This window comes from Dermacentor variabilis, chromosome 3, assembly GCF_050947875.1.
Source record: "Dermacentor variabilis isolate Ectoservices chromosome 3, ASM5094787v1, whole genome shotgun sequence".
Lineage (NCBI taxonomy): Eukaryota > Metazoa > Arthropoda > Arachnida > Ixodida > Ixodidae > Dermacentor > Dermacentor variabilis.
This window is the reverse complement of record NC_134570.1, coordinates 209,500,138-209,523,131: the sequence shown is the minus strand read 5'-3', so window position 1 is coordinate 209,523,131 and position 22,994 is coordinate 209,500,138. Positions and strand designations below refer to the sequence as shown.

The window sequence follows — 22,994 nt, the reverse complement described above, 5'->3', positions numbered from 1 at the left end:
TTTATTCGATTCAAGGTAATCTGTTGTATGCTTGTGTATGATATGTTCTAGTAGCTTTCCGGAACTGGAGGTTAGCGATATAGGTCTATAGTTAGAAAAAAATTGCTTTTCACCAGATTTATGCAGAGGCAGGACCTTGGCTAGCTTCCAGGAATGTGCGACAATGCCTCAATTCAAAGATTTGTGAAAGATAACAGCCAAATAAGGGAACACTAGAGAGAGTACCTTACTAAAAAGCTGTTCGGAATGTTGTCAGGAACAGTGCATTTCTTGGTGTCTAAATTGAGAATCAAGTTTAGGATGCCGTTCTCACTGATTGCCACATCACCGATACGAAGCTCAGGATTAGTATTTGTGAAGCTGGGAGAGAGTTGTTGTCATGCGTGAACATTGACTGGAAATAGACATTAAAAGCATTAGCTATATCGGAGGGGTCTGAAATAGCTGTGCCTTCTAATATAAAGGAAGCTGCAGCAGCTTTAGTTTGTGCGATGGAAGTCCAGAATTTCCGCGGGTTAGAGTGTAATAATACTGGCAGTTCAACAAAGCTGTTTTTATTTTGATACGTAGCTCTTCTTTAGCCGTGTTAAAGCTAATTATACTGTGAGGATTACATGCCTTTTTCAGTCGGCGCAGACGACGAACACTACGTGGCATATGCAGTATGCTGCGATTCATCCATGGAATTTTAGGATTTCTTTTTTTAGTCTTGAGGGGAACAAAATTGTCAATGCATAGTTTTACGATGCGGTCAAATGCATCAACTAATGTGTCAATGTTATCACGTAGACAAAGTGCTTGGAAGGAATCAAAGTTAGAAGCTAAAGTGTCTGTTATAGATGTATCATCAACATGAATAAAGTCGAAAAACTGTAATACTAGACTGAAGTTTAATCAATGAATAGGGAAGGCACACGTGTACAACTTTGTGGTCAGAAATGTCACTGATCACATCGCACTGAAAACCAGTTTGAACAAGCTGAGAACTGAGAAAAACTAAGTCTAAGAGAGAATTACGGTGGGTTGGAGCTTGTACGATTTGAGTAAGACCAAGGGATGGTGAAAGAGAAAGAAGTTCCTTACAAATGGAAAGGTCACGACCTGTGCAACTCAGGGTTCGCCAGTCAATGCCCGGTGCATTAAAATCTCCCACGAACCTAAGGTTCGAGGTGCCGAAGTCGTGTTCGGGCATAAATATGGTAAGGCTCTGTAAATCTTCTAATGAGGAACCTGGCGCGCGATAGCATACACCAAGAATTATGGAAAGTTTGTTCAAATATAGCTTACACCAAGCAATTTCAACTTCAGGTGTGTTAGGGAGCACATAAAATTTTAGGTCTGAGCGAATGAGCAGCGCAACACCATCACCTTTACCACTTTATCGGTCATTCCGTATTGATACATAGCCGGGTGGGCAAAATTCAAAGTCAAACACACCATCATGCAGCCAGGTCTCTGTTATGGCAACTACATGGGAAGAATATGACGTAACAAAAGTCAATAAAGGCACGAACTTGTTAACGATGCTTCTCGCATTGAAATACAGAATAGTTAGCTTACTGGTACTTGACGGAAGTCAACGAGAAGTTGCTCCGGCTTTAAAATTCTGTTCCATTATTTGACATGACAATCTTTGGTGTGCCATGTCTTGGAAAGAAACTTTTGAGGTGCATAATGACAGCGACGCTTTTTGTCGAAGATAGTAAGGCTACCTCTGGGTATCTAGAGAAATAATCTACGACCACCAAATACCATTTTCCCTCAATATGGCAGAGATCAACGCCTAGCTTTTGCCAAGGACGCTGTGGAGTGGTTGTCGGAATCATTGGTTCGGACTTTTGTTCCCTGTGCTCCGCGCACAGTGGGCAATCGGTCACCAAAGCACTCAGCTGGCAACTCAACTGAGGCCACCATGCGGACTCTTTGGCTCGAGTTCTGCATTTTTCAATTCATTGGCGACTCTCGTGCAAGCGCATCAAGACCTCTGCGCGTAATTTTTGTGGGATGACCAGCCGCACACCCTTGAATTGCACGCATTCAGCGACTGTCAGCGTTGCTCTTTCCTGCCAGTATGGGCACGAGACCATCGACAGCGATGAGCACTTTGGTCAGCCTTCGAGGCTGAATTTTACGAGAGCTTGACAGACTTCATCGGCTGCTTGTTCAGCTTTCAGTCTTTCAAAAAGGCTAGCCTCGACGGCATTTGTCAAACAGCCAGAAACGAACTAGGCGACTTCGCCAACATTCCGCGCATGAGCATCAATTTGTTTTCCTTGAATCGGGGCTCTAGACAATACCTCTGCAGTAATGAGGCTCTTACCTGGGATATGCACAACCGCAAAGCTGAACCGCAAAAGCCTCATGCGAAAGCGCTGAAGACGTGGTGGCAAAACATCTAAATGTGATTTTCCCAACAACGTTACAAGTGGTTTGTGGTTGGCTTCAAACAAAATTTCAAGACCTTTGATGTACCCTTCGAATCGTTCTGCCGCCCAAGTCATTGCAAACGGTTCCTTCTCAATCGGAGAGTATCTGGTTTCGGCAGGCGTCAACGAGCGTGACGCAAATGCAACAGGTCTTTTTCATTGTTTGGTTGAAGTTGCATCAGTACGGCCCCCAAACCGAATGATGACACGTCAGCGGGAAGAATCGTAGGGTACATAACATCATAGTTAGCCATGACGCGCGTCGAAGAGATAACGTCTTTGACGTACGACAGCGCTTGCTCTTGGGCTGGTCCCCACGTCCATTCGGAACCCTTCAAAAGCAAGTGACGTAAGGGCGCCGTTTTTGAAGCCAAATCTGGTATGAATCTTGCCAGATGATTAGCTATACCGAGCAGCCGTCGAACGTCAGACACGTTAGCTGGCGTCGCGAGTTATTTGATTGCTCGAACTTTTTCAGGATGCCGCTTGATGCCATCTCGACTAAGCACACAGCCAAGAAATTCTATCTCAGTTACCCCAAAAGAACATTTTTCTTTGTTAGCGTAACGCCGGCATTTGCGAGACGATCTAAAGTTAGACGCAGGCGCTCGTCATGTTGAGCTTTGTCGTTGCCAAAAATGAGCACATCACCCATCATGTTTATCACGCCTGGGATTCCTTCACGTATCTGCGACATTTTCTTCTGAAAGAACTCGGGTTCTGACGTTATTCTAAACGGCAGTCTTTGAAAACAGAATCGCCCAACTGGCGTTAGGAATGTGATTAACAGCTGCCTTTCGGGCTACGAAATAATTTGAACGAAGCCAGAGTTGTCATCTAACTTGGAAAACATAGACGCCCCACTCAAAAGACCGAGGCTATCATCCACTGTCGGCATGACAAAGCGCTCGCGAAGTACACTTTTGTTTAATTGCGTCAAGTCAACGCAAATACGTACCGCTCCAGATGTTTTGAGTACTGGGCCGCTTCCTGCACACCATTATGTTGGTTCTTCTACTTTGCGGATCACACCATCTCGCTCCATACGCTCGAGCTGCTGCTTAACTCGGTCACGCAAGGGTAAGGCTATGCGACGCGCAACACGATTTGCAAAGGGCATCGAGTTCGGCTTTAGTCTAATTTAGTATTCTCCTTTTAGCGCTCCTAGACCACTGAAAAGCTGCGGGTAGCAAGCTTCGACGGCTGTTGCGCTACTGATCGTGTAGGCGAATTTAATAACTTCCAGAGCGTCAAGCGCTGCGAGACTCAAAAGTACGGAGCGTAATGGTGAGACCACGTACATGATTTGCTGGACAGTATTTTGTTTCCACTAAATAGTGGCATGAAACTTTCTCAAAACATTCAGTGGCTCATTGGACGGGCCTGTTAGGATTAGTTTGCACTTTTCTAGCCTGGTAGGCAAACCGGGAAACGTTGAGGGCACAACGGAATCTTCGGCACTGGAATCTACTTAAGCGAACACCGGAGTGCCATTAATGACGACCTGTACATACCGAGAATTAGAGTACTCCCCGTTCACCGCGCCAACGAAATACGCCTCCTTGTCCATATGGAGAGATGACATTTGTACCTTCCTTCCATCACGTGCAGCCTTTTTCCGACACAAAGTGTCCGGAGCAACCACAGTAGTTGCATTATGCTGCTTTTGCTGGGCACGAGGCTCTGGGGTGCACTCCTTGACAGCAGTTGGGGCATGACCCGGGGGTGCCTGGTCGCTAGGACTGTGCTCTGGGGCGCCGACCTTGTATTCCAGGTGAACAGTTCTTTGACGAGCAGCCCGAGTGCTGTCCTAAAAAATTTTTTCCGGGCTGCCCTCGCTGGCTGACGGCGTCAAGATTGCTGGACGCCGCTACCAAGGGTTCGTCGTCGGTTTCTCGCAGTTGCTGCTGCTATCGTCGGACGGCCGCGAATCATGCGCTATTTTTCCTTGTAGTCGCACCGGTCCGCCAGCGTGCGCAACGCGGTAACGAATTGGTCGACTGACTCTCCAGACTCTTGAATGCGACGGTGAAAGCCTGCGCTGTCATAAACAAGGTTCCTTGCGGCGACGAAGTGCTTCGCAAACTTCTTTCTGACAACTTCGTATTGCTTCTGTTGTTCTTCGGGTAATACAAAAGTAGAGTAGAGTTCTCTTGCTTGCCTGCCCATCGTATAAAGTAGAGTCGGGACCTGCGCTTTTTCACTCCGCTTAGTTAGGCCCGAAGCGAAGCGGTAGTCATCAAAGAGCTGGATCCAAGAAGGCCATTCGGTCGTCCGGTCGAAGTCAAACCTTGGCGGAGCTGGAACCGCGAGCATGCGTGAAAGGGCTTGACTGCGTTGTCTTCTGACATGGCGCCGGTTGACAAAGTTAAGGAAAGACCGCTCGAATGCCAGAGAAGCCCACTTCTCACACCATATGGTGTTTCGGCCGTGGCCGGACGCCGAGCGCAGCCGGGCAGCGGGCAGGAAGGAACTGAGCCTGGCTCCGATTCCGGCACGATACCAACAACAACAACCTTTATTTCACGCAAGCAGCATATCTATATAGCAAGCACTCATGTGACAAGTGACGTCACGGACAGACAACGTTTCAGGCATCAGGGCGAGAGCACCCGATAATGCAGACACATGACACGCAGCACAGGCACTATCAGCACAATTTCCCCGCTGTAGGGTAGCCAGCGGGACGTTATTTTAGTTAACCACCCTGCCCCCTTCTGCTTTTCTCTTTCTTTTTCATCCTATCATCCTATGGTCAATGCAGCGCACCTTGCCGAGCACGTCCACATCTTGTATGATGTCAGGGTTCGGGCTTCTCCACGTCCACTTTCGTTTATCTCGCTTGCGGAAGTAGGTATTCATTATCCACAAATTGTTCCGTTCTGTAAACTGTACTAATAACTCTGTCCTGCTATTCTTATACCCATGCCATATTCCCCCACTGACTTGTCTCCAGCCTGCTTCTTGCCTACATTGGCATTGAAGCCGCCCATCCGTATGGTGTATTTTGTTTTGACTTCACGCCGGCTTCGTCTTTCGTAAATGATTTCGCAGTGTTTTTGCAAAATATATCTGTGATTTTGCACCATCATATAGCGCAATTTATCCTGACTCTACCGATATTCGTCTTCAAGGTGGGAACTGCTCTTTCACCACTTTAACAGTAGACAGTAACACCACACCAGTAACACCACTTCGCCGCAGACAGTAACAATGTACTGTCTGCGGCGAAAATAAAACTTGATTGATTGATTTATTTATTTATTTATTGGACCATTTCTGCCGAGCCGCTGCGCCGCCGAGCTAAGCTTACTGTTAAGCTTAGTGCCCCGGCCGCTACGTGAGCCGCAGTTAAGGCTGCGCGTCAAATTTCTTCAAGCCGCCATGGAAATACAAGTTGAAGGGACTGATATCTCACCCACCGAGATTTCCGAAGAAGCAGGATGGTGCACCATTGGTCCGCGTGAACGACTTTCTCCTTGGGGCAAGCGCGCTAACACTAACGTTGCATCAGCCTCTCAAACCGCGTTGGAGGCACGAACAAGGCGCAGCGGGGCCCGCGCGCTCACAAGCAGCAAGTTCTGAAGGCAGGGAAGATGCCCACGCTTCCACGTGATCACCACAAAGTTGTTATCAGGCCACGGGGCGGCTTCAACGTTGCGACAGTCGGGGTCGACCGCCTCGCTTCGGCCCTATATAGGGCAGCAAACGTGTCTCCACAAGACGCCACGGAAGACATTGTCTGCCCAAATATGCAGCAAAACATCATCGTTGTGAGTACTCCTCGCTCTCCTAATGCAGAACGGTACCGCCGCCTCGACAGCTTTGAGGTCGACGGACACCAGTTCGAGATACGGGCAAATGCCTCGGATGGGTTGAAACCCATCCGAGGCATTCCTCTCGAAGAAGACGCAAAGGACATTCACCTCAATATCGTCAACAAGAGGAACCCGAACGCCTTAGTGGCCAAAAGACTCAGCAAGACCACATCAGTCATCATCGCCTTCGATGGTGGTCGATTACCAACGTGGGTCTACTACAGGGGTGCTATGCTCAGGTGTACCTTGTACAGAAAGCAGATTGACGTGTGCCACCAGTGCGGACGCGTCGGCCATCGCATGGACGTCTGCCCGAACCCCCAAGACCGTGTGTGCAGAGGCTGCGGAGCCTCGAACCCAGACTCCAATCACACATGCACGCCAAGGTGTTACCTTTGTGGTAGAGCGCATCCCACTGCGGACAAGACCAGCAAGCCTCGATTCAAGACCCCCTATCTTGTTAAGAAACGACGCGGAGACCAACAGAGGGCAGCGGCGGAGGCCACCCTCGAGCTACAGCAACAGAACTGCGATGAACATTTCCCACCTGCCTCCCGCTCCCGCTCTCGAGGCCGGGCCCGGTCTCGCTCGGCTGCGGGGCCTCCATCCCACCGGCAGAGCAGGTCTCGGAGTCGGGCACGCAGCAAAGCCCCCGGGCCGAGCCGTGGCCGTTCGAGCTCTCGGCGTCCGAAGCAAGCCGGCCAGCAAGATTCGGACCTACCTGACAAGGTGAGCTGGGCACATGCGGTTAAGGGCTCGCTGAGACGCAAGGCTCAGGGAGCTGCTGCCTCAGAACCCAATAATAAAAGGGGCCCTAAGGATGTGGCATTAGAAGCAATGCAGCGCGAGAACGCACAGTTACGGGCGGTCGTGCTACAATTAACCCAAGAAATTCGAGAGATTAAACAGTCGATGGCGCAGACATCTATACCTAAACCCGCTTTAATCCAGACTCCCGTCACGAACGATAACGACAGTGCGGCGCCGCCCACAAAGAAACGCGCGGCGGCCAGTTCCGAGTCTCAACAGCTCGAGAACCTCGAATCAGCAGTAAGTGATTGGCGCAAAGCACATGTCACGATAAATGACTGGCGGAAAGAACAAGAAGAAATGAGGAAGCTGCTTTCAGAAATTCAAACCGGGATCCGCAACATCGGCGTTGCGGTCAATAACCTCACTGCTCGAACAGACAGGGTTGAAACCGATATAGACAAAATCGAGACTCACATAGGCGTTCGCCCAGGCATGGAAATGATGTCCACCATGGGCCCTACAGTAATTCACCCTAGCCCTATTTCAGGTAACGCACAAGTACAGCACCACGATGGCCAGCCCCACTAACGAGCTCGTGGTGTGGCAGTGGAACTGTCGGGGCTTCACTAAGAAGCAACCACTGCTGCAACAATACGTCCGACACGCGCAACCCAAACCCGACATCATAATGATACAAGAAACAGTAGGTACCGTAACAAAGCTTCCAGGCTACACTGCGAATGCCTCGCCGATTCCCGTTGGTCGCGGACTTGCAATTTTAATTCGAAAAGGGATAGTAGTGCAAGAACACAGCGTAAGCGGCACAAATGCGGAAAACATGCTTGTAGAGCTCCTTCCCAATAGAACACGCAACCACAGTGTATTTCTCCTCAACGCATATAGTAATCCGGCTCACTCACGGGCTCGTTTCCTCTCTCTGTTCCGAGGGGCGTTTGCCTTGGCGGGCGCAAACCCGTTTCTGGTGGAGGGAGATTTTAACGCCCCGAACGAGGTCTGGGGCTACGGCTACGCTTCCGCCAAAGGTCGACGCCTGCGGCAGGACCTGCATGATGCCGAATTAACACTTATTACCGATCCCACGGCGCCGACCCGCACGGGCAGCTCTACGGCACGTGACACGACACCAGACCTGACGGCGGTCCGTAACATCCCTCTAGCAATGTGGCGCAATACCTTTGAAGATCTCGGTAGTGACCACATGATAATAGAAACACGAATTCCTCAGGCGGGTACACCCCCTTTTCCTAAGCTATTCAAATGGACGGACTGGGACAAATTCCGGAAGCAGCCAGTTGAACAGAGAGGTGAGGAGAACATCGATGACATCGAGGCATGGATGGAGACGCTCAACGACGACATGAACAAGGCGACGCAGACGCTCGCACCCGAAGTCCAGGTTGACAAGATCGACAGCCGAATAGCCCACCTCTGGGAAGCCAAGACATCACTAAACGCAAGATGGAAGAAGCAAATGCACAAGCGAAAGCTTCGTAGGAAGATAGCACATATCAATCGCCAGCTGGAAGAACATTGCCGGACCTTAAGCCGCCAACAGTGGTATGACATCTGCAACGTAGTCGATGGGCAGCTCCACAATGGAAGCACGTGGCGTCTCCTTCGTCACCTCTTGGGGGAAACGCAGAGCAAGTCTGCTCAGCAAGCAAACCTGCAACGCCTTTTGCACAAGGAACAGGTTGCCACGAGTGATCACCAGCTCGTGACACGCCTGCTAGCCAAGTACTTCCCTCAACGGCCCGATGTTCAACGCGGAGATTACACTGGAGACACAAATGTGACACTCGATGAAGAATTTCACGATTCAGAGATCCGCGCAGCTCTCCACGACCTTAATGGCAAATCAGCACCTGGTCCCGACAAGGTTACGAACAAGACTCTGAGAAACCTCGATGATGCCTCGATAACCGCTCTTACGGCATACATCAACAAATGCTGGCGAGCAGGTCGCATCCCAGAGGCGTGGAAACGCTATAAAGCAGTCTTGATACCGAAGCCAGGCAAGCCGTCCAGCCTCGATCACTTGCGGCCCATTGCCCTCACATCCTGCGTTGGCAAGGTGATGGAGCACGCATTCCTCTCCCGCATCAACCACCACCTCGAGGACACTGGAGCCTACCCACCCACTATGGTGGGCTTCCGGTCACACCTCTCCACTCAAGACGTCATGCTCCAGCTCTACCACCAGATTATCAATGACCCAACTAGTGGCAACCGGGCCATCCTCGGCCTAGATCTGGAAAAGGCATTTGACAATGTAGCACATGAAGCAATCTTGAGGCGCATAAACAAACTCAACTTGGGTGAGCGAAGCTACAACTACGTCAGAGACTTCCTGTCGCGCCGCACAGTCACCCTCGCGGTCAGCAGCATGACATCCGACGAACATACACTAGGAAGCACCGGGACTCCTCAAGGACTGGTCATATCCCTGCTCCTTTTCAACCTCGTGATGCTGGGTCTCCCGGCCTACCTCGACGAGATCGATGGCCTCCATCACGCCTTGTATGCAGATGACATCACCCTGTGGGTCAACAAGGGCAGTGACGGTCAGATAGAATGCACCTTACAAGCAGCGGTCTCTGCAGTCGAAACCGACCTCCAAGACACAGGTCTCCGACTATCTCCACTGAAATCGGAGCTACTCGTCTACTGCCCGCGTCGCCGGCCCAAGCCTACAGCCGAATCGCGCCAATGTGACGACATAATCCTCTATACGCAAGACGGCTCCTGCATTCCCCGAGTCCCGAAGATACGCATCCTAGGCATGCATATAACAGCCAACGGGTCAAACACAGAAGCTATTCGCAAAATCGAAGGCAAAGTTACAGCGGCTACCCGCCTGATGAAACGCATTACAAACAAGCACACGGGCATGAAGAAGGACAGTGTCATGCGCCTCATACACTCTTTCGCAATCAGACACATCACTTATGTGGCTGCCTTCCACAACTGGAATGTCACTGAAAGAGAGAAAATCAACACCCTTATACGCAAGACTTACAAGATTGCCCTTGGCCTACCGGAGTCCACAAGCACTGCTCGTCTGCTACAGCTGGGGGTATACAACACGCTTGAGGAAATCGTGGATGCGCAAAGAACCTCTCAACTCGAACGCATATCTCTGAGAGCCACGGGCCGGTACATCCTGCAGAAACTCGGCTTCAACTACCACGTCCAACACGGTCAGAAACAGGTCATTCCACCCGACCTCAGCGACAGGCTGATTGTCGCCCCTATGCCTCGTAACATGCACCCCGAATTTAATCGGGGCCGACACCAGGCCCGTGCTAAGACACTGCTGCGCTCCTTGGGTGGAAAGAGGACTACGCGCTTTGTAGACGCCGCAGAATGCGCACGAGAACACCGGTTCACGGCGGTAGTCGTAGACGTTAGCTCCCGGCTTACGCATGCGTGTAGTGTCGCAACGGAATACCCCGAAACAGTGGAAGAGGTAGCGATTGCGCTTGCGATTGCCGACCCCCTGTGCGAGGTAGTTTTTAGCGACTCACAATCCGCATTTCGCAACTACGCGCCGGGGCGCATTTCCTCCGAAGCTCTCCAGATTCTAAGGAAAGCTGGTCGACAGCACTTCGATAACACCGCGATTATATGGTTTCCAGCGTACGTCGCCACCCCCACCGATGAGGACCTCATTACCTTAAACGAGGTAGCACACCGCTCTGCGCGAGAACTGACCCGCCATGCAGAATCGGAGGCCGCCTCTTCGAGGTCGGAACTCCTGGTTCAAAACACGCGAGAACGCCTGCTCAGGTACAATGACATCACCAAGCACCACCAGCTAGGCAGGCGGTTGCTGCCCCCACCTCACCCTATGCTGAAACGTCGCCAGGCAGTCATCTGGCGACAATTGCAAACACAAACATTCCCCAGTCCGGTGCGATTGCAGCACATTTTCGCCGCGCAATACCCGACTGTTCTTTGCAAATTATGTCAGGAAAACAGAGCGACGCGGTCACACATGTTGTGGGAGTGTCGGGTTACATCAGCTACACTGGCAGTAGCTCCGGAGGCTCTTGCGTCGGAGTGGGCCGCCGCTCTGCGCAGCTCCAACCTCAAGACACAAGAGTGGGCTGTCCAGCAAGCCCGAGGGGCGGCGACGAGGCAAGACCTCGAAGTACCCTCATGGGAGACCTGAGCCCGGGTCCTCAAATTGGCCGGATTCAAAATAAAGTTGTTTCCATCCATCCATTCATAAAAGCTTTCGACGTGCTGGTCATCATGACTGGATGTAGGCGCGTAGACCTGTACGACCTTCAATTTGTACCACTTATTAAGCTTCGCAACAAGACCTGCCACGCTCTTGTCAATGCTACAGAATTCATGTATGTTACCAGCTACATCCTTATTAATCAGGAATCGGACTCCTAGTTCTCGTCTCTCCGCTAAGCCTCGGTAGCACAGGACATGCCGGGTTTTTAGCACTTTATATGCTTCATTTGTCCTCCTAGCCTCACTGAGCCCTATTAAATCCCATTTACTGCTCGCTAATTCCTCCAATAGCGCCGCTAGACTCGCCTCACTAGATAACGTTTTAGCGTTAAGCTTTGCCCGCTTCAGATTCAAATGGCGGCCGGCCGGGACCCAGACATTCTTAGCAGCCTCTGCGTTGTCACAGGTCACAGGGCCGTGGTTTGATTGTTGTATTCATATAGCAGGTTGTGGCGAAATACTGCACCAGGGTGGCTAATCCTGCTCGGGTGAGAGAGTGCGTACCGGTTCCGGTCACGGAGTTCAGGCCACACTCCAAGCCTACCTATGCAATTTTATCAACACACTGGTTTTTATTTTCAATCCGGTGGGAAATTGCGCGGCACCAGGATTTGAACCACGGTCCTCTTGGGGGCGAGGTGGTTGCTCTATCTCTATGCCATCGCTGCACCTTAATATGGAATTAGGCCAGCCTAAATAAAGGGATGCGCATACTTGAAATTTCGGGGTGGGTCAAGATCAATTAGAGGATTGGGCAAGGTAAATTTCAGAGTGGGCCGACTTGAAATTTCCGTTGGGTCCAATTTAAATTTAGGAGTGGGTCAACTAAAATTTCGATGGTGGGGAGTCAGCAACTGAAATTTTGGGGTGTTCCCTACTTGAATGGGGGGCTAGGACTGCTTGAAATTTGGGGATGGACCTACCTAAATTTAGCGGTGGGCCAATATCCAATTCAACACTGCTGAGCGTCCTTCGAGTGATGAACATCTCGCGGGCAAGCGAGTGCGTTGACACGCTTGGCGCATTTTCATTTGGCCTGAGTGAGTCGTAGTTAGAACGCATGCGAGAGCTTCCGTTGACAGGAACCCGCACATTACACAGGCTTACGAGAGGGACAGCAAGGATGATATTGTTACGTGAAGCTGAAGCCGAATAATATTTACAATTTATTTACAGGAATGCTCATGGAGGCCGAAATGGCGACGCGATATCAAACGGGCACACACGTCGTCTTCGCCCTCCTCAGTGCAGCCACACTGTGGCGGCTGTTCCGCAGCATCACCCCCGGCTGTAGAAGCACCGTCCCGGTGCTTAATCTACTCTTCCGCGGTGAAAGGTGTGTGGTATGGATTTAGTCTTGCCACGTGAACGATGCCACTTGCAGCTGACGATGACGCTGAGAGATCGGCGGGGATGATTTCATACGTGACATCGGTCACTTGTCGTACAACACGGTAAGGGCCAGTGTAGCGCGACTGCAGCTTTTCGGAAATGCCCACACGTCGAACGGGTGACCAAAGAAGCACCAGAGAACCCGGAGAAAAGTGCACGTCACGACGGTGGCAATCATAGAGGCATCTCTGATGCTCAGGTGAGGCCTCGAGACGGGTGCGGGCGAGCTGGCGCGCGTGGTCGGCGTGTGCGATCGCGTCGCGGGCGCATTCAGTGGCGCAACGTGTGGCCGAGGGCAGCAAAGTGTCCAAGGGCAACACGGGTTCTCGGGCATATAGAAGATAGAATGGTGAATAGGCGGCGGTGTCATGACGCGATTAATTATACGCGAATGTCACATATAGTAAGTGAAGATTCCAGTCGTGGTGGTCGGTCGCAATGTACTTCGAAAGCATGTCAGTGATGGTCCGGTTGAGGCGTTCCGCGAGGCCGTTCTGTGGGTGGTAGGACGTGCTGAACTTGTGCTTTGTCGAGCAGGAACGGCGGATGTCCTCGACGACTGCCGACAGAAAGCTGCGGCAACGGTCAGTGAGTAATTGGAGCGGAGCACCGTGCACTAAAATGATGTCATAGAGCAGAAAGTCAGCAACGTCAGTAGCGCAACTTGTCGGGAGGGCTGTGGTGATTGCGTACCGCGTAGCATAATTGGTAGCGACGGCGACCCATTTATTTCCGGAGCCCGAGAGAGGAAATGGTCCATGAAGGTCTAGACCAACACGGAGAAAGGGTTCAGGTGGAATGTCGATCGGCTGGAAACATCCAGCTGGAGGTGTGGAGGGCTTCATCCGGCACTGACAGGGCTCACAAGAGCGGCAACGCAGCGCCACATGGAGCGAGCGAGACCCGGTCAAAAGAATGGACGGTGTACATGGTCGTATGTGCGCGAGACGCCCAAGTGTCCAGCCAAGGGAGCATCGTGAAGTTGCTGGAGGACAGTCGAACGCAGGTTCGATGGAATGACGAGCAGAAGGTCAAGGCCGTGTGATCGAAATTCCTGCGGTATAATGCCCCCTCCTTACGGAGAAACATCTGGAGAGAGGCGTCGCCAGGAGTTGACTCCAGATGGTCGATCAGTGCTCGTAATGAAGGATTGCGCCGTTGGTCGTTGCCGATTTGAAGCAACTGGGACACAGAGAAAGCGTAAGCGACGGCGTCCGCATCAGCCGGTTCGTCGACGGGGTGGCCGGACACACAATCGGCATCCTAGTGCAAGCGTCCCGTCTTATATACCACGGAGAAGGTGCATTCTTGCAGGCATGACGCACAGCGAGCGAGTTGTCCCGTGGGGTCCTTGAGCGAGGATAGCCAGCAGAGAGCGTGGTGATCAGTGATGACACAGAAGGGGCGTCCGTGCAAGTATGGACAAAATTTCGCAACAGCCCACACAAGAGCGAGGCACTCGCGCTCTGTGATTGAACAATTGCGCTGGGCGGATGATAGAACTCTGCTGGCATAGGCTATAATGCAATCATGTCCACGCTGGCGCTGTGCTAACGCTGCTCCTATGCCGTGACCACTGGCATCAGTTCGAACTTCCGTTGAGGCAGACGGTTCAAAGTGGGCTAACATTGGAGGCGTGGTAAGGAGAGTAGTCACCTGCGAAAAAGATGCGGCATGGTCAGGACCCCAAGAAAAAGGGACGTCTTTCTTCAAGAGGTCGGTAAGGGGACGTGCGATGGTCGCAAAATCTTTCACAAAGCGTCGGAAATACGAGCACAGCCCTATGAAACTACGAACGTCCTTGGTAGACTTCGGAACAGGAAAATTCGTAACGGCGCAACTTTTGTCCGGATCGGGTCGCACGCCTCTGGCGTCTACGAGGTGTCCAAGGACGGTGATTTGGCGGCGAGTGAAATGACATTTTGACGAGTTCAACTAGAGACCGGCGCGGCGGAACACGTCAAGCATCGCTGAAAGACGGTCTAGATGCGTGTCGAATGTGGGCGAATAAACGATGACGTCGTCCAGATAGCACAAACAGGTGGACCACTTGAATCCCTGAAGCAAAGAGTCCATCGTTCGTTCGAAGGTGACGGGAGCGTTACAGAGACCGAAAGGCATCACCTTGAACTGATAAAGGCCGTCAGGGGTAATAAATGCAGTCTTCTCTCGATCCATGTCATCGACGAATATCTGCCAATAGCCGGACCGTAAGTCGTAGGAAGAAAAATGGGTGGCACCGCACAGGCCGTCTAGAGCGTCATCAATACGTGGCAAGGATACACGTCCTTTTTTGTGATTTTGTGCAGGTGGCGATAATCTACACAAAAGCGCCACGTTTCATCCTCCTTTTTGACAAGTACTACGGGAGATGCCCAGGGACGACAGGAAGGCTCGATAATGTCCTTTGCAAGCATCTTTTTGACTTCCTGTTGGATACAGCTCGTTCCGACGCAGAAACACGATATGGACGTCGGTGAATAGGGTTCGCATCGCCAGTATTTATGGGATGGGTCACGATGGGCGTTTGACCTAAGGTTCTATTGTCAAAGTCAAAAATGTCGAGATAGCCTTGAAGAACGCGGCAAAGAGCTTCAGCTTGAGCAGGTGTAAGGTCAGAGGAAACGATCTTCTTAATGTCGATATCAGTACCGTGCGATGACGTCACGGTATGGGCTGAGCCCTAACAATCTTCCACTGTGAATGGCTCGACCTCATCATCCTGCACATCCTTAATTATAGCCAAGGAGATCCCTTGAGGGAGAACTTGCGCGGTTAGAGCGAAATTGGCAAGTGGAAGGCAGGTGCAGTTGCCAGTAATTTTCAGCACAGTGTAAGGCACGGTAATACCATGTGTAAGTATAACGGCCGGAATTGGTGCGGCCACGTAATTGCCGTCAGGTACAGCTGGTGAGGACAACAAGTCGACGTGTGTCACAGAGTGAGGCGGTAGGCGAATAAAATCCATGCAGCTCAGATGGCTTGGAGGCGAGTCCGCAGGGTCGGCAAGAAGAGGCAAGTAAAGGCGAAGTGAGCCGGCCGAACAGTCAATGAGGGCAGAATGATTGACAAGAAAATCGAGACCGAGAATGAGTTTGTGAGGGCAATGCTCGATGACGGTGAAGAGAACGATGGTGTGTCTCTCAGCAATGGTGAGTCGGGCAAAACACATGCCAAGAATAGCGACAGTCCCTCCGTCGGCGACTTGTACAACTCGGTTCGGGTCAGGCGTCAGTACTTTCTTGAGCCGACGGCGAAGAGCAGCACTCATAATGGACACATGCGCCCCAGTGTCAATCAAAGCGCACACAGGAACATTGTCGACGAGAACGTCCAAAAGATTCTTGTTCGTGGGTAAGGTGAAGCGAGGATCTCGTGCCGATGTCGTCAATGCAGCTTCACCTCCAGAAGCTGCACTGTCTAGCTTTCCGGTCGGGGGTGCGGCGAGTAGGTCGGAGAAGGAGCACGGCGTGACGGGTGCGAGCGAGATTGGCAGCAGCAGGGAGAAGGCGAGCGGGAGTAGCGGGGTCGTGTCAAAGGTGTCGCAGGGTCAGATGATGGAGCGGGCATAGAAGGGGCGAAGGAAAAGGATGCGCTAGAGGGGCGAGGGGGGTAATCAGGATAATAGCGTGTCGGAGAAGTCCAGTGGCTGCGGCAGTGGCAAGCGACATGTCCAATGCGTCGGCAGTTAAAACAGATCGGCTTGACGTCCATGGTTCGCCATTCGGAGGGGTTGCGCTGTCCATAAGAGGAGTAAGAAGAGAGCGGTGGGGACGTGCGTGGAGACAGAGGTTCCGAGCATACGGAACAAATTGATTGCAGGCCGACGTTGGACAACTCTTGACGGACGACGGCCTGGATCAAGAAGATTGTCACCGGAGAATGATCAGGTAACGGGAATGAAGGGGCCGCCGGTTGTGCCGCTTCGACCTCACGACGAATGATGTGGGTCAAGTTGTCACATCGCGACGGCTGGTGGAAGAGGTCATCACAGGATGACGTAGCAGCTGTTTTGGGAAGTCGCGTGATGTGCTGGGACACCCGGCGGCTTTTAGCATGCTCGAGACGGCAGCATTCCTTGAGGATGGTATCGATGCTGGTGACGTTTGTAAACACTAGTAAATTGAATTCGTCATCAGCAATGCCTTAGAGGACGTGATTAACCTTATCGTCCTCAGTCATGTTCGGGTCATCCTTGGCTCAAAGGGCCAAGACGTCAAGGATGTACGACACGTAGGACTCGGTCGACGTCGGTACACGTGTGGCAAGGGCTTTCTTGGTATTGACTTGTCGACCAAACGGATTGCCAAAAAGGTCGCGTACCTTGTCTTTGAAGCGATCCCAGCTCGAGATCTCCTCTTCGTGAGTCTGGAACCACGCCAATGGAGCTCCGTCGAGGTAGAAAAGTACGCTAGCAAGCATAATAGTTGGATCCTACCTGTGACAGGTGCTGACACGTTCGTATAAGCGGAGCCAGTCGTCAGCATCAGGACTGCCGACTCCGTTACAAACACCAGGATCCCGAGGTGAGGAAACGGCGACGTAGCTCGGGGCTGCAGGCGGAGACGCTTGCGTAGATGAAGTGCCGCCAACAGGAGCCGAAGTTGCATGGTCGCCGTTGCGACCGCTGCGAAGCTCCATGACGGGTACCGGAACGTCCACCTCCACCAAATTTTGTTATTTGGTGGAGGTGGACAATTATGTTATTTGGAGCTGAAGCCGAATACTATTTACAATTTATTTACAGGGAAGCTCACGGAGGCCAAAATGGCGACGCTATATCAAACGGGCACACACGTCGTCTTCGTCCTCCTCAGTGCAGCCACTGTGGCGGCTGTTCCGTAGCAATATGGCAACGTGGCGCTGCATTTCGTCGACTCGACGGGGCTCTCGGCGAAGCTGTAGCGTCCCTTTAGCAATTGGTTCTCCCACCCTCCCGAGGTCTGCCAATCCAAGCAGTTTGGGTGCTTTCGTTGCCCTTGACTAACCTCCCTTGACTGCCCATGACTAATCTGTAACCAGCTGACAAGGCCTCCCATGCGGGCCCGCCCCACTAAGCTCCAGCCGACCGGTTTTGTTCGACCCTGCCATGGCGACAACTGCACCTTCTCCTGTCCTATCTTGTTTAGCATCCACTCCTCCCCTCACCACCATTGGCGCTGAGCCGTGCTCTCTCAAGGGCTGCTTAAGACTGTGCCGACCTTGCCCTTCATCATAAAGAACCCCTTCTCTCTCTCCACCCTCTATGGCAATGTGTCACGCGTTGCCAATGTGTCACGCGTTGCGGCAGCTGGTGTTCTGTTTCGACTGCCCTGCTTCGTCGTCAAGCGCTCGAGCCCAACGTTCTGGCTCAGTTTGTACGAATGTATTGAAGGAGCCGGATGCGGCAAAACAAACTGCCGATTCTCTGCTAAAGCTTAAGCACTCTGTGCCGCCGAAAAAGCCATAAGTAGATACGCATAAGCTAAGAAAAGCAAAAAAGCAAAACTAAACATAAACGAAGTCAGAGGCGAGCCAAACAATTCTCACGCATTAGTAAACAATTGTCAGAATTACTGTACCTTTTAGATAAGGCAGGAAAGTGGCCCGCTTGAGCCACTATTATCAGTCGGTCTTCCTTTCTGAATATGCATGTAAGTAACCACCATCAAATAGAAGCATCTCTCTGATGGAACAAAGTGAACTTAGCGCTTGTCGTAGGGAAGTTCTCCAACGCAATATCGATGCTAGTACGCCCACTGCTCCTGATAGAATACAATCCTGAGCCCACTGCTCCTGATATTAAAACGATGTGCTCATTCAATTTCAGTCTATCTGCCCCTAATATTGGAAAATATTGTTATCTACTGCTCAGTTGCCACATCGCTGAAAAGTAGCTGACCCAGACCCAATTGATAAAGCTGGTTCGAAAGAAGGTGGTACTGAATGCAGACCTGTCCTGCCCACATCAATTTCACTTAAGTAAATGAAGCGATGAATTTACAAAGATATTGTGAAATATTTATTGCCCACATCAACTTCACTTAAGAGGAAGCTTTAGCTCGAGTGCTCCTATGTAAATACATGTAAAAGGAGAATTCGTTTTTCTCGGCAACCACTGCACCAAATTTGACGAGGTTTGTTGCATTTAAAAGACAAAATTAAGATCTAGTGACTGTTGGTTTCGAATTTTTGAGTTAGGTTGTCAATTTTTTAATAAAAATTGGAAAAAATCGTAAATTTTCAAAAAACGAAACTATCAAGTTTACAACTCTGTAACTCAACCACTAAATACGATAATACAATTCTGTGATTTGCATCTATTAGTACATCTAAAGCGGACGAAATTGATATGTTACACATGAATATAAAAAAATTAGTCGTAGGGAAATACAACTTTTGCAAAACCATTGTAACCAACGTAACAAACTCACGTAAGATGTAAAATGACATATTGAACTTGTCCGCTTTGAATGATCTAATGGATGCCGTTTACAGAACCGCGATATCAGTTCTTGATGCAGAGCTATGAATTTGTAAACTTCGTGCGTCTATTTTTTTCAGACGGTCAGATATTTGAAAATTGTTTTAAGAAAATTTAAGTCCTAAATCGAAACTTCGCTTCCAACAGACACTAGAATTTAACTTTCTCTTTCAAACGCAACAAATTTCATCAAAATCGGTCCAGGGATTATCTCATAAAAACGTTTTTGCGTTTTACATGTATTTGAATAGGCCGCGTCGGAGTTGGGCCCGAGCTATAGCTTCCTCTTAAAAGTAAATAAAGCGATGAATTTACAAAGATATTGTGAAATATTTATTGAACAGCGCGTTACTAACGAACAGTGAACAGCGTTTTCGCAAGTGGTTTTCATGTACTACACAATTACGAGAGTTTTATTGTGACTTAGCGTGCAAAATTGATATGAATTAGCAAGTAGGGGGGGGGGAGTGCATTTTCTTTTTGGACTTCCTTAACGCACTTAACATAGTCTTTCATTATTTGCCTCTTGATAAACTTCGGGTGCTAAATATACATTCTAGCGGTTTTCGGTGGATAAATATTCACTTGTTGCATGTCAAGCAGTGTGCTCTGCTGAATGGCACTACTTGAAATTTTCGGAAGGCCTTGTCAGGGGTCCCGCAAGGGTCTCTTCTGTGGCCCGCTTTGTTTCTTATTTATATTTTTCACAATACTACGTGCATTAGCTGTCATACGAGTTTAAGTTTCGGCGCAGCTTACGGTGACGTAGACAGTCGTATCACTCCTTGTGCAAGAAGGTCGTTGATTTGTCTGTCCATTTCGACGCTGTCGGCTTCTGAGCATCGATAGAGTGCTCTACGCATGGGAACATTGTTAGCAAAAGGAATAGGATGTGTTTCGCTAGTAATGCACGCAATGTCAGACTGTCATTTGGAAAGAATGTCCTCGTACTTCGGGACAAGCTGCTTCAATGCCATCCTCTGAGTTTCAATCACAAAGTTCGAATTCCTGCAAACAATCGTGCGTGTTAGCCGTGGAAGAGTTTCGTGGATGAGAGTGGAGGATGTCACTCCTTTGGTGTCGAGTCAGGGTATCAAGATCCTGAGACAAGGAAAAGAGATATGCACTGTCCAAGCCAAGATGTAGGATGCTGTTCATGCCTTGTACATGTTCCTTCATTTCCTTTTTTCATTTCCTTCATTTCTGTATCTTTAGATTGACGTGACCCAATTTTTTCGTAGATGTTGCAACTTGTTGTACGTTGATGCATGAAAGTCTCATTATTTGTAGGTGAGGAGTCGTCAACACACCTTCGCTGATACAGGTAATTGTCGCTCCTGTATCAAGAGCAGTACTGACAGAGTACGCGGTAATGAGTGCATCAAGTTAAATTACCAGAGCTTTGGGTCGCGCTCCTCGTTTTCCTGGTTAGTAGTGAGGGCGGGAATGCTTGCGCGTCGTGGACATTCATTGTGCCATTGCATCTGGCAGATGGTGAGCAAATCGCTCAGCACGAGTGAGCGGTACACGTTATTAGCCACTCTATCCAAGCACTCGCAAGTGTTTGACTTTTCATGGTAGTGTATAAGCGCGACTGGACGAGGACGAAGAAACAGATTGACAAGGCGTCCGAAATTCCTTCTTCTCGGATACGCCATCGTATCAATACTGGAAGGGGCGCCCTATACGACAGAAGCCGTACAGAGTATTCCCGACTCAGCGTAAGATAATTGGCGAGCAAGTACAGGAAATGCTACACACGGGGATAATTCAGGGCTTCGCGAGTTCCTTAGCTGAATCTGTCATTCTTGTGAGAATGAAAGATGGTAGTTGGTGATTTTGTGTAGATTAATGGCGGCTAAACAACGTTACCAAGAGAGATGTCTACCCACTACCGCGGATAGATGATGCATTAGACTGCCTTCATTCGGCTCCTTACTCCACTTCTGTAGACTTGAGATCGACCTACTGACGGATCCCGTTGCATGCCACGGATAAGGTAAAAACAGTGTTCGTGACAAGCGATGGACTTTTTGAATTCAATGTCATGCTGGTCGCCTCGTGCAACGTACCCGCCACCTTCGAACGCTTCATGGATACTATTCTGCGAGGTTTAAAGTGGGAGATATGCATGTGCTAACGCGACGATGTTATTATCTTTGGCGCACACTTCACGAGCCCAGCACGCGTCTCCGCATTGTCCTCACCTACATACAGAAGGCTTCTCTTGTGCTCAAATCTAAAAAGTGCCATTTTGGTGAGCGCCGAGCCTCGGTGTTGGGACATCTTGCGGACAAAGACGGCGTCAAGTATGACCCTGCGAAGATAGACGCTATTGAAGCAATTTAACCGCCTCAGTCTGTAAAACAAATTCGCAGCTTTCTAGGGCGCTGCTGCTTTTTTAGGCGATTCATTCCTCGATTTGTTGACGTCGCTGATCCCTTGACAAGCCTCCTGCCCAAGAATACCGCTTTCGAGTGTGCGCCTGATTGTTCTGCTTCCTTTCAATAGCGGACGTTTCTGCTGACGTCACGACCGGTCCTCCAACACTTCAATCCTTCCGCGCCAACAGAAGACCACACACATGCGACTGGTGTAGGTCTTGGTGCTCTTCTGGTTCAACGTTTGAATGACAAAGAACACGTCTTCGCCTTCGCAATTCGGTCATTAAGCAAACCTCAACGTAATTACACCGTGGCTGAGCAGGAATGTTTTACTGTTATTTTTGCAGTGCAGCGATTTCGGTCATGTACGATTTTCATATACATAAGTTCGGACCACATGAACTGGGACGAAGTATTCCCGCTCGTCCCTTGCGCATGCAACACCGCACAACATGAGACAAGTGCATTTAGTCCGTTTTTCCTTCTTTACGCTCGTCTGTCGAGGTACACATTGGACACTATCTTTCCTTTTGGTAATCACGAGGACGCTGGAATCGTGGAAACCGTCTGCCGAGCGGACGAGGATCGGCGCCTCGCTCGATTACGTAATCTAGCTTCACAAAAGCAGTCAAAATCCCGATACGATAGTCGACACCGGCAAGCCACTTAGGATCCGAGTGACCCTAGTGTGGATATGGACTCCTGCGCGTAAACGCGGTCTATGTCGAAAACTGCTCGCCGACTACTTTGGACCGTTCATTGTGGTTGAGCATCTCAGCAACGTGAATTATAGAATTGCGCGCCTTCCTTCCAGTGGATGACGGGCATCGAAGACCGGAATCGCGCATGTAGCCCTCCTGAAGTCGTTTACTGAACGAAAGCCCCACTGACTTCTCGCCCGGAGGGCATCGTCTGCGAGAGGAGCCGTATTACAGTGCATCATAGGTTTTGGGGCAGCAGCAGCAACATTAGGAGTGCGGCGACGAAGAAAAATGCGACGTGCCGTATGGGGTACACACTTGTTCAACGTCTCCTTGAAATAAATGCCTTTTACACACCCCGTAACAATATATATATATGTATATATATATATATATATATATATATATATATATATATATATATATATATATATATATATATATATATATATATATATATATATATATATATATATATATATATATATATATATATATATATATATTGTCACAAGCTGTCATGAACCACGCCTGCCGCGCAGACAACCAGATGAAAGAAAGCACAGACCGACGTTAGCCAAGCTGTGCCGCGAGACCGCTCTTCAACAACCGCGCCTATCAACCAGATTCACCGGGTTCTGCATTAAACACCTCGTGTGTAACATTTGGTGGAGTTGTGCGGGGTAACTCCCACGACCTACAACGGAGCCACCAGCACAAGAGCTACGACGAAGCCGTCGCCTCGCCTGACTTTCGCCGTCGCACTTAATCATGACCACAGAGCAAAA

The 22,994-nt window shown here is 50.0% G+C and overlaps 1 pseudogene; it reads right to left on the bottom strand.

Moving 5' to 3' along the window:
* Positions 1-1,439: 1,439 nt before the first annotated feature.
* Positions 1,440-22,994, bottom strand: part of LOC142575010 (uncharacterized) — a 44,046-nt pseudogene continuing 22,491 nt past the window's right edge.